This window comes from Triturus cristatus, chromosome 12 (genome assembly GCF_964204655.1).
Source record: "Triturus cristatus chromosome 12, aTriCri1.1, whole genome shotgun sequence".
Lineage (NCBI taxonomy): Eukaryota > Metazoa > Chordata > Amphibia > Caudata > Salamandridae > Triturus > Triturus cristatus.
The window spans coordinates 662,045,506-662,058,746 of record NC_140595.1 but is presented as its reverse complement, the minus strand read 5'-3'; the positions used below and the strand labels follow the sequence as shown (position 1 = coordinate 662,058,746).

Sequence of the window (13,241 nt, the reverse complement as noted above, 5' to 3'; positions counted from 1 at the left end):
CTCTGGAAACTCCATGAAAGATCTAATTTCTATTACGCACAAAATACTTCACTTTATTTGACATATTTGTTAAAATGGAACAGTCAGATGATCCCATCTAGCGGATCCTGGCTCTGTCTTGAAAGAGAGTGTAATTATACTACAAGAAATGCTGGCCATCAAAAGAGACTCTGATGGCTTTCCGACGAAGGTGGGATTCGAACCCACGCGTGCAGAGCACAATGGATTAGCAGTCCATCGCCTTAACCACTCGGCCACCTCGTCTGCCTTACAGCCCCATCTGAAACCTTGCTTCACAAAAGGTGCTGAAGTGTCAATATACTGTACCTAAAAAAGAAAAAAACAGCTGAGGCAAGATCTCACATTCCACGTCTTCCCCCAATCAGGGACCTACATTTCATTTTTGGGAAATTCTTACTATGTGCTAATTACAAATATTCATAAGATTCCCCTAGACTTTGTCAGAACTGTCAAGATATAATTCTATGGGGTTTTGAATAGACAGAGCATATGTTATAGGACAATTATAGAATCTATTCCGTTTGGACTGTATTTTTAATAGTCATGATAACATGCTAGCATGTGAGTCGATCTTGCACAGTGAATGATGGAGCAGTGTCTGTCATCTACTTGGTCAGCTGTAGATGGCTCACCTGGGGAGATGTGAAAAGAGAGAGCTCCAGTGGCGCAATCGGTTAGCGCGTGGTACTTATACAGCAGTACTTGCACTGAGCCATGCCGAGGTTGTGAGTTCGAGCCTCACCTGTAGCAGCCGTGTTGATTTTCATAAACCATTTCACAAAAAGTAAAGTTTAAACTCAGAGTATGGACGGCCCTTGAGAGAGTCTTTACTTCTTATAGGATCTACGTGTCCTACTCCTCTGGGTGCCAAATATCACATATCCTCCGCGATGCTCAGTTTAAACATTCCATGATGTGCCATCTTGCATTTCATGCAAACACCACATCAGTGCATTTAAAAATACATTTGTAGAATAATAAATATGATGAAAACAGTGTTCTCACATGATAACCATAAACTGAAGAGCTGCAAAAAATGCTGTATCAGCTACTTACAATAAAAGGTGACTCGAAAAAACTAGCAAAAGAAGAGCATCATCATATTAAAGGTTCTATTCACCATCTTGAGTTGCACCATAGCAGCTTATGGTGCTTTTCTGCTCAGAGTGTGCCTCCAATCCCACATTCATTTTTAATTTCTTTGCAGTTTAAAAACCAACAATTACTGCTCGAAGTTCACTTTTCAAAACCATTCAACCTATTAAATGTATTTCTCTAACCTATGAATGTGGTCCATGTTCACTTTTCCTCATCTTCATCTCGATACTCCTTTCCCAGAAACCAGGTTCACTTCTTCATTCAACCCACCCATCCAAGGTCACCAAATCTTTGAAGCAAGTCTGCCTATTCTCCCTTTCTCTCTATGTACAAGATACCTTGTATCATTTGAATGGACAGCAGGAGAGAAGGATATTTATGGTGAGTGGGGGTGGGGTTTTGAGGAGTAACCTCATTTGCCTAAGAGCCGGGGTATCTGGGAAAAAAAGTATTTTATGGGGGAAGACTTTCACATCTCCTTGGTGAAATTTGTAGGGCCTTATAACATCCTTTCTGTGGATGCAGATTCAGTCGGAACAGAGGTCCTAGTCCTCGCTCTGCCTTTCAAAGGAACTGTAAATATGCATGGCTTATTTGGCTTTGCCCGGCAGGGCTTGCCCGCCAGGGTGAGAATGGCGTTTGTCAGGCGTTCGTCAGGCGATCGGAAGGGGTGAGGCAATAATTTATAATTCAATGATCTTCATGATATTTTCTTGATAATATGAAAGCAGGAAAGGGAAGCTTGGCAATAAGCAATCCTAAAGCAAGGTGTGACTCCAGGGAAGAATGACTTGAAAACAAAATACAGAAAGACTCATGTAAAAAGGCCCTGATGAGGCTTGAACTCATGACCCCTGGTTTACAAGACCAGTGCTCTGCCACTGAGCTACAAGGCCAGTCTGCACACAGGATGTAAATTGCAACATGTATTCTTACTGAGGTATGAATATATCTATGATTTTGAGACTCTGTATGGAAACGTAGTTGCATATGAATGTCCACGTGCGCGCACACATTGAAGACCATGCTTAAGGCACTTTTTTTGGAAGTATGAAAAACTACGTTTTCATATGAGAAAATAAGAGTTTTCGCATTCAAGACCATACCGATAGCTCTAGTTAGTATGTCTGCAATCAGTGACATATAGAGAACCCACTTATTAGAAGTGATCTGTCTCTGTGGGGCAGACATATGTTAACAGTCATTCATTTGAGACGGCCTAAACTTTAGGAGTAAGAGCTGCTTTCTTATCAATCTATTTATCCAAACTGGTTCATAAGCCAGGAGTGAGTGAAAGGCAATCCTCTGGAAACTCCATGAAAGATCTAATTTCTATTACGCACAAAATACTTCACTTTATTTGACATATTTGTTAATATGGAACAGTCAGATGATCCCATCTAGCGGATCCTGGCTCTGTCTTGAAAGAGAGTGTAATTATACTACAAGAAATGCTGGCCATCAAAAGAGACTCTGATGGCTTTCCGACGAAGGTGGGATTCGAACCCATGCATGCGGAGCACAATGGATTAGCAGTCCATCGCCTTAACCACTCGGCCACCTCGTCTGCCCTACAGCCCCATCTGAAACCTTGCTTCACAAAAGGTACTGAAGTGTCAATATACTGTACCTAAAAAATAAAAAATCAGCTGAGGCAAGATCTCACATTCCACGTCTTCCCCCAATCAGGGACCTACATTTCATTTTTGGGAAATTCTTACTATGTGCTAATTACAAATATTCATAAGATTCCCCTAGACTTTGTCAGAACTGTCAAGATATAATTCTATGGGGTTTTGAATAGACAGAGCATATGTTATAGGACAATTATAGAATCTATTCCGTTTGGACTGTATTTTTAATAGTCATGATAACATGCTAGCATGTGAGTCGATCTTGCACAGTGAATGATGGAGCAGTGTCTGTCATCTACTTGGTCAGCTGTAGATGGCTCACCTGGGGAGATGTGAAAAGAGAGAGCTCCAGTGGCGCAATCGGTTAGCGCGCGGTACTTATACAGCAGTACTTGCACTGAGCCATGCCGAGGTTGTGAGTTCGAGCCTCACCTGGAGCAGCCGTGTTGTTTTTCATAAACCATTTCACAAAAAGTAAAGTTTAAACTCAGAGTATGGACGGCCCTTGCTAGAGAGTCTTTACTTCTTATAGGATCTACGTGCCCTACTCCTCTGGGTGCCAAATATCACATATCCTCCGCGATGCTCAGTTTAAACATTCCATGATGTGCCATCTTGCATTTCATGCAAACACCACATCAGTGCATTTAAAAATACATTTGTAGAATAATAAATATGATGAAAACAGTGTTCTCACATGATAACCATAAACTGAAGAGCTGCAAAAAATGCTGTATCAGCTACTTACAATAAAAGGTGACTCGAAAAAAACTAGCAAAAGAAGAGCATCATCATATTAAAGGTTCTATTCACCATCTTGAGTTGCACCATAGCAGCTTATGGTGCTTTTCTGCTCAGAGTGTGCCTCCAATCCCACATTCATTTTTAATTTCTTTGCAGTTTAAAAACCAACAATTACTGCTCGAAGTTCACTTTTCAAAACCATTCAACCTATTAAATGTATTTCTCTAACCTATGAATGTGGTCCATGTTCACTTTTCCTCATCTTCATCTCGATACTCCTTTCCCAGAAACCAGGTTCACTTCTTCATTCAACCCACCCATCCAAGGTCACCAAATCTTTGAAGCAAGTCTGCCTATTCTCCCTTTCTCTCTATGTACAAGATACCTTGTATCATTTGAATGGACAGCAGGAGAGAAGGATATTTATGGTGAGTGGGGGTGGGGTTTTGAGGAGTAACCTCATTTGCCTAAGAGCCGGGGTATCTGGGAAAAAAAGTATTTTATGGGGGAAGACTTTCACATCTCCTTGGTGAAATTTGTAGGGCCTTATAACATCCTTTCTGTGGATGCAGATTCAGTCGGAACAGAGGTCCTAGTCCTCGCTCTGCCTTTCAAAGGAACTGTAAATATGCATGGCTTATTTGGCTTTGCCCGGCAGGGCTTGCCCGCCAGGGTGAGAATGGCGTTTGTCAGGCGTTCGTCAGGCGATCGGAAGGGGTGAGGCAATAATTTATAATTCAATGATCTTCATGATATTTTCTTGATAATATGAAAGCAGGAAAGGGAAGCTTGGCAATAAGCAATCCTAAAGCAAGGTGTGACTCCAGGGAAGAATGACTTGAAAACAAAATACAGAAAGACTCATGTAAAAAGGCCCTGATGAGGCTTGAACTCATGACCCCTGGTTTACAAGACCAGTGCTCTGCCACTGAGCTACAAGGCCAGTCTGCACACAGGATGTAAATTGCAACATGTATTCTTACTGAGGTATGAATATATCTATGATTTTGAGACTCTGTATGGAAACGTAGTTGCATATGAATGTCCACGTGCGCGCACACATTGAAGACCATGCTTAAGGCACTTTTTTTGGAAGTATGAAAAACTACGTTTTCATATGAGAAAATAAGAGTTTTCGCATTCAAGACCATACCGATAGCTCTAGTTAGTATGTCTGCAATCAGTGACATATAGAGAACCCACTTATTAGAAGTGATCTGTCTCTGTGGGGCAGACATATGTTAACAGTCATTCATTTGAGACGGCCTAAACTTTAGGAGTAAGAGCTGCTTTCTTATCAATCTATTTATCCAAACTGGTTCAAAAGCCAGGAGTGAGTGAAAGGCAATCCTCTGGAAACTCCATGAAAGATCTAATTTCTATTACGCACAAAATACTTCACTTTATTTGACATATTTGTTAATATGGAACAGTCAGATGATCCCATCTAGCGGATCCTGGCTCTGTCTTGAAAGAGAGTGTAATTATACTGCAAGAAATGCTGGCCATCAAAAGAGACTCTGATGGCTTTCCGACGAAGGTGGGATTCGAACCCATGCATGCGGAGCACAATGGATTAGCAGTCCATCGCCTTAACCACTCGGCCACCTCGTCTGCCCTACAGCCCCATCTGAAACCTTGCTTCACAAAAGGTACTGAAGTGTCAATATACTGTACCTAAAAAAGAAAAAATCAGCTGAGGCAAGATCTCACATTCCACGTCTTCCCCCAATCAGGGACCTACATTTCATTTTTGGGAAATTCTTACTATGTGCTAATTACAAATATTCATAAGATTCCCCTAGACTTTGTCAGAACTGTCAAGATATAATTCTATGGGGTTTTGAATAGACAGAGCATATGTTATAGGACAATTATAGAATCTATTCCGTTTGGACTGTATTTTTAATAGTCATGATAACATGCTAGCATGTGAGTCGATCTTGCACAGTGAATGATGGAGCAGTGTCTGTCATCTACTTGGTCAGCTGTAGATGGCTCACCTGGGGAGATGTGAAAAGAGAGAGCTCCAGTGGCGCAATCGGTTAGCGCGCGGTACTTATACAGCAGTACTTGCACTGAGCCATGCCGAGGTTGTGAGTTCGAGCCTCACCTGGAGCAGCCGTGTTGTTTTTCATAAACCATTTCACAAAAAGTAAAGTTTAAACTCAGAGTATGGACGGCCCTTGCTAGAGTGTCTTTACTTCTTATAGGATCTACGTGCCCTACTCCTCTGGGTGCCAAATATCACATATCCTCCGCGATGCTCAGTTTAAACATTCCATGATGTGCCATCTTGCATTTCATGCAAACACCACATCAGTGCATTTAAAAATACATTTGTAGAATAATAAATATGATGAAAACAGTGTTCTCACATGATAACCATAAACTGAAGAGCTGCAAAAAATGCTGTATCAGCTACTTACAATAAAAGGTGACTCGAAAAAAACTAGCAAAAGAAGAGCATCATCATATTAAAGGTTCTATTCACCATCTTGAGTTGCACCATAGCAGCTTATGGTGCTTTTCTGCTCAGAGTGTGCCTCCAATCCCACATTCATTTTTAATTTCTTTGCAGTTTAAAAACCAACAATTACTGCTCGAAGTTCACTTTTCAAAACCATTCAACCTATTAAATGTATTTCTCTAACCTATGAATGTGGTCCATGTTCACTTTTCCTCATCTTCATCTCGATACTCCTTTCCCAGAAACCAGGTTCACTTCTTCATTCAACCCACCCATCCAAGGTCACCAAATCTTTGAAGCAAGTCTGCCTATTCTCCCTTTCTCTCTATGTACAAGATACCTTGTATCATTTGAATGGACAGCAGGAGAGAAGGATATTTATGGTGAGTGGGGGTGGGGTTTTGAGGAGTAACCTCATTTGCCTAAGAGCCGGGGTATCTGGGAAAAAAAGTATTTTATGGGGGAAGACTTTCACATCTCCTTGGTGAAATTTGTAGGGCCTTATAACATCCTTTCTGTGGATGCAGATTCAGTCGGAACAGAGGTCCTAGTCCTCGCTCTGCCTTTCAAAGGAACTGTAAATATGCATGGCTTATTTGGCTTTGCCCGGCAGGGCTTGCCCGCCAGGGTGAGAATGGCGTTTGTCAGGCGTTCGTCAGGCGATCGGAAGGGGTGAGGCAATAATGTATAATTCAATGATCTTCATGATATTTTCTTGATAATATGAAAGCAGGAAAGGGAAGCTTGGCAATAAGCAATCCTAAAGCAAGGTGTGACTCCAGGGAAGAATGACTTGAAAACAACATACAGAAAGACTCATGTAAAAAGGCCCTGATGAGGCTTGAACTCATGACCCCTGGTTTACAAGACCAGTGCTCTGCCACTGAGCTACAAGGCCAGTCTGCACGCAGGATGTAAATTGCAACATGTATTCTTACTGAGGTATGAATATATCTATGATTTTGAGACTCTGTATGGAAACGTAGTTGCATATGAATGTCCACGTGCGCGCACACATTGAAGACCATGCTTAAGGCACTTTTTTTGGAAGTATGAAAAACTACATTTTCATATGAGAAAATAAGAGTTTTCGCATTCAAGACCATACCGATAGCTCTAGTTAGTATGTCTGCAATCAGTGACATATAGAGAACCCACTTATTAGAAGTGATCTGTCTCTGTGGGGCAGACATATGTTAACAGTCATTCATTTGAGACGGCCTAAACTTTAGGAGTAAGAGCTGCTTTCTTATCAATCTATTTATCCAAACTGGTTAATAAGCCAGGAGTGAGTGAAAGGCAATCCTCTGGAAACTCCATGAAAGATCTAATTTCTATTACGCACAAAATACTTCACTTTATTTGACATATTTGTTAAAATGGAACAGTCAGATGATCCCATCTAGCGGATCCTGGCTCTGTCTTGAAAGAGAGTGTAATTATACTACAAGAAATGCTGGCCATCAAAAGAGACTCTGATGGCTTTCCGACGAAGGTGGGATTCGAACCCACGCGTGCAGAGCACAATGGATTAGCAGTCCATCGCCTTAACCACTCGGCCACCTCGTCTGCCCCACAGCCCCATCTGAAACCTTGCTTCACAAAAGGTACTGAAGTGTCAATATACTGTACCTAAAAAAGAAAAAAACAGCTGAGGCAAGATCTCACATTCCACGTCTTCCCCCAATCAGGGACCTACATTTCATTTTTGGGAAATTCTTACTATGTGCTAATTACAAATATTCATAAGATTCCCCTAGACTTTGTCAGAACTGTCAAGATATAATTCTATGGGGTTTTGAATAGACAGAGCATATGTTATAGGACAATTATAGAATCTATTCCGTTTGGACTGTATTTTTAATAGTCATGATAACATGCTAGCATGTGAGTCGATCTTGCACAGTGAATGATGGAGCAGTGTCTGTCATCTACTTGGTCAGCTGTAGATGGCTCACCTGGGGATATGTGAAAAGAGAGAGCTCCAGTGGCGCAATCGGTTAGCGCGCGGTACTTATACAGCAGTACTTGTACTGAGCCATGCCGAGGTTGTGAGTTCGAGCCTCACCTGGAGCAGCCGTGTTGTTTTTCATAAACCATTTCACAAAAAGTAAAGTTTAAACTCAGAGTATGGACGGCCCTTGCTAGAGAGTCTTTACTTCTTATAGGATCTACGTGTCCTACTCCTCTGGGTGCCAAATATCACATATCCTCCGCGATGCTCAGTTTAAACATTCCATGATGTGCCATCTTGCATTTCATGCAAACACCACATCAGTGCATTTAAAAATACATTTGTAGAATAATAAATATGATGAAAACTGTGTTCTCACATGATAACCATAAACTGAAGAGCTGCAAAAAATGCTGTATCAGCTACTTACAATAAAAGGTGACTCGAAAAAACTAGCAAAAGAAGAGCATCATCATATTAAAGGTTCTATTCACCATCTTGAGTTGCACCATAGCAGCTTATGGTGCTTTTCTGTTCAGAGTGTGCCTCCAATCCCACATTCATTTTTAATTTCTGTGCAGTTTAAAAACCAACAATTACTGCTCGAAGTTCACTTTTCAAAACCATTCAACCTATTAAATGTATTTCTCTAACCTATGAATGTGGTCCATGTTCACTTTTCCTCATCTTCATCTCGATACTCCTTTTCCAGAAACCAGGTTCACTTCTTCATTCAACCCACCCATCCAAGGTCACCAAATCTTTGAAGCAAGTCTGCCTATTCTCCCTTTCTCTCTATGTACAAGATACCTTGTATCATTTGAATGGACAGCAGGAGAGAAGGATATTTATGGTGAGTGGGGGTGGGGTTTTGAGGAGTAACCTCATTTGCCTAAGAGCCGGGGTATCTGGGAAAAAAAGTATTTTATGGGGGAAGACTTTCACATCTCCTTGGTGAAATTTGTAGGGCCTTATAACATCCTTTCTGTGGATGCAGATTCAGTCGGAACAGAGGTCCTAGTCCTCGCTCTGCCTTTCAAAGGAACTGTAAATATGCATGGCTTATTTGGCTTTGCCCGGCAGGGTGAGAATGGCGTTTGTCAGGCGATCGGAAGGGGTGAGGCAATAATTTATAATTCAATGATCTTCATGATATTTTCTTGATAATATGAAAGCAGGAAAGGGAAGCTTGGCAATAAGCAATCCTAAAGCAAGGTGTGACTCCAGGGAAGAATGACTTGAAAACAACATACAGAAAGACTCATGTAAAAAGGCCCTGATGAGGCTTGAACTCATGACCCCTGGTTTACAAGACCAGTGCTCTGCCACCGAGCTACAAGGCCAGTCTGCACGCAGGATGTAAATTGCAACATGTATTCTTACTGAGGTATGAATATATCTATGATTTTGAGACTCTGTATGGAAACGTAGTTGCATATGAATGTCCACATGCGCGCACACATTGAAGACCATGCTTAAGGCACTTTTTTTGGAAGTATGAAAAACTACATTTTCATATGAGAAAATAAGAGTTTTCGCATTCAAGACCATACCGATAGCTCTAGTTAGTATGTCTGCAATCAGTGACATATAGAGAACCCACTTATTAGAAGTGATCTGTCTCTGTGGGGCAGACATATGTTAACAGTCATTCATTTGAGACGGCCTAAACTTTAGGAGTAAGAGCTGCTTTCTTATCAATCTATTTATCCAAACTGGTTAATAAGCCAGGAGTGAGTGAAAGGCAATCCTCTGGAAACTCCATGAAAGATCTAATTTCTATTACGCACAAAATACTTCACTTTATTTGACATATTTGTTAAAATGGAACAGTCAGATGATCCCATCTAGCGGATCCTGGCTCTGTCTTGAAAGAGAGTGTAATTATACTACAAGAAATGCTGGCCATCAAAAGAGACTCTGATGGCTTTCCGACGAAGGTGGGATTCGAACCCACGCGTGCAGAGCACAATGGATTAGCAGTCCATCGCCTTAACCACTCGGCCACCTCGTCTGCCCCACAGCCCCATCTGAAACCTTGCTTCACAAAAGGTACTGAAGTGTCAATATACTGTACCTAAAAAAGAAAAAAACAGCTGAGGCAAGATCTCACATTCCACGTCTTCCCCCAATCAGGGACCTACATTTCATTTTTGGGAAATTCTTACTATGTGCTAATTACAAATATTCATAAGATTCCCCTAGACTTTGTCAGAACTGTCAAGATATAATTCTATGGGGTTTTGAATAGACAGAGCATATGTTATAGGACAATTATAGAATCTATTCCGTTTGGACTGTATTTTTAATAGTCATGATAACATGCTAGCATGTGAGTCGATCTTGCACAGTGAATGATGGAGCAGTGTCTGTCATCTACTTGGTCAGCTGTAGATGGCTCACCTGGGGAGATGTGAAAAGAGAGAGCTCCAGTGGCGCAATTGGTTAGCGCGCGGTACTTATACAGCAGTACTTGCACTGAGCCATGCCGAGGTTGTGAGTTCGAGCCTCACCTGGAGCAGCCGTGTTGTTTTTCATAAACCATTTCACAAAAAGTAAAGTTTAAACTCAGAGTATGGACGGCCCTTGCTAGAGAGTCTTTACTTCTTATAGGATCTACGTGTCCTACTCCTCTGGGTGCCAAATATCACATATCCTCCGCGATGCTCAGTTTAAACATTCCATGATGTGCCATCTTGCATTTCATGCAAACACCACATCAGTGCATTTAAAAATACATTTGTAGAATAATAAATATGATGAAAACTGTGTTCTCACATGATAACCATAAACTGAAGAGCTGCAAAAAATGCTGTATCAGCTACTTACAATAAAAGGTGACTCGAAAAAACTAGCAAAAGAAGAGCATCATCATATTAAAGGTTCTATTCACCATCTTGAGTTGCACCATAGCAGCTTATGGTGCTTTTCTGTTCAGAGTGTGCCTCCAATCCCACATTCATTTTTAATTTCTGTGCAGTTTAAAAACCAACAATTACTGCTCGAAGTTCACTTTTCAAAACCATTCAACCTATTAAATGTATTTCTCTAACCTATGAATGTGGTCCATGTTCACTTTTCCTCATCTTCATCTCGATACTCCTTTTCCAGAAACCAGGTTCACTTCTTCATTCAACCCACCCATCCAAGGTCACCAAATCTTTGAAGCAAGTCTGCCTATTCTCCCTTTCTCTCTATGTACAAGATACCTTGTATCATTTGAATGGACAGCAGGAGAGAAGGATATTTATGGTGAGTGGGGGTGGGGTTTTGAGGAGTAACCTCATTTGCCTAAGAGCCGGGGTATCTGGGAAAAAAAGTATTTTATGGGGGAAGACTTTCACATCTCCTTGGTGAAATTTGTAGGGCCTTATAACATCCTTTCTGTGGATGCAGATTCAGTCGGAACAGAGGTCCTAGTCCTCGCTCTGCCTTTCAAAGGAACTGTAAATATGCATGGCTTATTTGGCTTTCCCCGGCAGGGCTTGCCCACCAGGGTGAGAATGGCGTTTGTCAGGCGTTCGTCAGGCGATCGGAAGGGGTGAGGCAATAATTTATAATTCAATGATCTTCATGATATTTTCTTGATAATATGAAAGCAGGAAAGGGAAGCTTGGCAATAAGCAATCCTAAAGCAAGGTGTGACTCCAGGGAAGAATGACTTGAAAACAACATACAGAAAGACTCATGTAAAAAGGCCCTGATGAGGCTTGAACTCATGACCCCTGGTTTACAAGACCAGTGCTCTGCCACTGAGCTACAAGGCCAGTCTGCACGCAGGATGTAAATTGCAACATGTATTCTTACTGAGGTATGAATATATCTATGATTTTGAGACTCTGTATGGAAACGTAGTTGCATATGAATGTCCACGTGCGCGCACACATTGAAGACCATGCTTAAGGCACTTTTTTTGGAAGTATGAAAAACTACATTTTCATATGAGAAAATAAGAGTTTTCGCATTCAAGACCATACCGATAGCTCTAGTTAGTATGTCTGCAATCAGTGACATATAGAGAACCCACTTATTAGAAGTGATCTGTCTCTGTGGGGCAGACATATGTTAACAGTCATTCATTTGAGACGGCCTAAACTTTAGGAGTAAGAGCTGCTTTCTTATCAATCTATTTATCCAAACTGGTTAATAAGCCAGGAGTGAGTGAAAGGCAATCCTCTGGAAACTCCATGAAAGATCTAATTTCTATTACGCACAAAATACTTCACTTTATTTGACATATTTGTTAAAATGGAACAGTCAGATGATCCCATCTAGCGGATCCTGGCTCTGTCTTGAAAGAGAGTGTAATTATACTACAAGAAATGCTGGCCATCAAAAGAGACTCTGATGGCTTTCCGACGAAGGTGGGATTCGAACCCACGCGTGCAGAGCACAATGGATTAGCAGTCCATCGCCTTAACCACTCGGCCACCTCGTCTGCCCCACAGCCCCATCTGAAACCTTGCTTCACAAAAGGTACTGAAGTGTCAATATACTGTACCTAAAAAAGAAAAAAACAGCTGAGGCAAGATCTCACATTCCACGTCTTCCCCCAATCAGGGACCTACATTTCATTTTTGGGAAATTCTTACTATGTGCTAATTACAAATATTCATAAGATTCCCCTAGACTTTGTCAGAACTGTCAAGATATAATTCTATGGGGTTTTGAATAGACAGAGCATATGTTATAGGACAATTATAGAATCTATTCCGTTTGGACTGTATTTTTAATAGTCATGATAACATGCTAGCATGTGAGTCGATCTTGCACAGTGAATGATGGAGCAGTGTCTGTCATCTACTTGGTCAGCTGTAGATGGCTCACCTGGGGAGATGTGAAAAGAGAGAGCTCCAGTGGCGCAATCGGTTAGCGCGCGGTACTTATACAGCAGTACTTGCACTGAGCCATGCCGAGGTTGTGAGTTCAAGCCTCACCTGGAGCAGCCGTGTTGTTTTTCATAAACCATTTCACAAAAAGTAAAGTTTAAACTCAGAGTATGGACGGCCCTTGCTAGAGAGTCTTTACTTCTTATAGGATCTACGTGTCCTACTCCTCTGGGTGCCAAATATCACATATCCTCCGCGATGCTCAGTTTAAACATTCCATGATGTGCCATCTTGCATTTCATGCAAACACCACATCAGTGCATTTAAAAATACATTTGTAGAATAATAAATATGATGAAAACTGTGTTCTCACATGATAACCATAAACTGAAGAGCTGCAAAAAATGCTGTATCAGCTACTTACAATAAAAGGTGACTCGAAAAAACTAGCAAAAGAAGAGCATCATCATATTAAAGGTTCTATTCACCAT

General features: G+C 41.2%; 13 non-coding genes across 13 annotated transcripts; 5 read left to right on the top strand and 8 right to left on the bottom strand.

Moving 5' to 3' along the window:
* Positions 1-182: 182 nt before the first annotated feature.
* On the bottom strand, positions 183-264 carry TRNAS-GCU (transfer RNA serine (anticodon GCU)). Its single transcript has one exon. It is a non-coding gene; the product is annotated as a tRNA-Ser (tRNA).
* Positions 265-1,943: 1,679 nt separating this feature from the next.
* Positions 1,944-2,015, bottom strand: TRNAT-UGU (transfer RNA threonine (anticodon UGU)). The gene has a single exon. It is a non-coding gene; the product is annotated as a tRNA-Thr (tRNA).
* A 1,083-nt stretch (positions 2,016-3,098) lies between these two features.
* On the top strand, positions 3,099-3,193 carry TRNAI-UAU (transfer RNA isoleucine (anticodon UAU)). Its single transcript has 2 exons — positions 3,099-3,136; positions 3,158-3,193. It is a non-coding gene; the product is annotated as a tRNA-Ile (tRNA).
* A 1,175-nt stretch (positions 3,194-4,368) lies between these two features.
* TRNAT-UGU (transfer RNA threonine (anticodon UGU)) lies at positions 4,369-4,440 on the bottom strand. Its single transcript has one exon. It is a non-coding gene; the product is annotated as a tRNA-Thr (tRNA).
* Positions 4,441-5,523: 1,083 nt separating this feature from the next.
* Positions 5,524-5,618, top strand: TRNAI-UAU (transfer RNA isoleucine (anticodon UAU)). The gene is made up of 2 exons: positions 5,524-5,561; positions 5,583-5,618. It is a non-coding gene; the product is annotated as a tRNA-Ile (tRNA).
* A 1,175-nt stretch (positions 5,619-6,793) lies between these two features.
* On the bottom strand, positions 6,794-6,865 carry TRNAT-UGU (transfer RNA threonine (anticodon UGU)). The gene has a single exon. It is a non-coding gene; the product is annotated as a tRNA-Thr (tRNA).
* Positions 6,866-7,454: 589 nt separating this feature from the next.
* On the bottom strand, positions 7,455-7,536 carry TRNAS-GCU (transfer RNA serine (anticodon GCU)). Its single transcript has one exon. It is a non-coding gene; the product is annotated as a tRNA-Ser (tRNA).
* Positions 7,537-7,948: 412 nt separating this feature from the next.
* TRNAI-UAU (transfer RNA isoleucine (anticodon UAU)) lies at positions 7,949-8,043 on the top strand. Its single transcript has 2 exons — positions 7,949-7,986; positions 8,008-8,043. It is a non-coding gene; the product is annotated as a tRNA-Ile (tRNA).
* A 1,810-nt stretch (positions 8,044-9,853) lies between these two features.
* On the bottom strand, positions 9,854-9,935 carry TRNAS-GCU (transfer RNA serine (anticodon GCU)). The gene has a single exon. It is a non-coding gene; the product is annotated as a tRNA-Ser (tRNA).
* A 412-nt stretch (positions 9,936-10,347) lies between these two features.
* Positions 10,348-10,442, top strand: TRNAI-UAU (transfer RNA isoleucine (anticodon UAU)). Its single transcript has 2 exons — positions 10,348-10,385; positions 10,407-10,442. It is a non-coding gene; the product is annotated as a tRNA-Ile (tRNA).
* A 1,174-nt stretch (positions 10,443-11,616) lies between these two features.
* TRNAT-UGU (transfer RNA threonine (anticodon UGU)) lies at positions 11,617-11,688 on the bottom strand. Its single transcript has one exon. It is a non-coding gene; the product is annotated as a tRNA-Thr (tRNA).
* A 589-nt stretch (positions 11,689-12,277) lies between these two features.
* TRNAS-GCU (transfer RNA serine (anticodon GCU)) lies at positions 12,278-12,359 on the bottom strand. Its single transcript has one exon. It is a non-coding gene; the product is annotated as a tRNA-Ser (tRNA).
* A 412-nt stretch (positions 12,360-12,771) lies between these two features.
* On the top strand, positions 12,772-12,866 carry TRNAI-UAU (transfer RNA isoleucine (anticodon UAU)). The gene is made up of 2 exons: positions 12,772-12,809; positions 12,831-12,866. It is a non-coding gene; the product is annotated as a tRNA-Ile (tRNA).
* Positions 12,867-13,241: the final 375 nt, after the last annotated feature.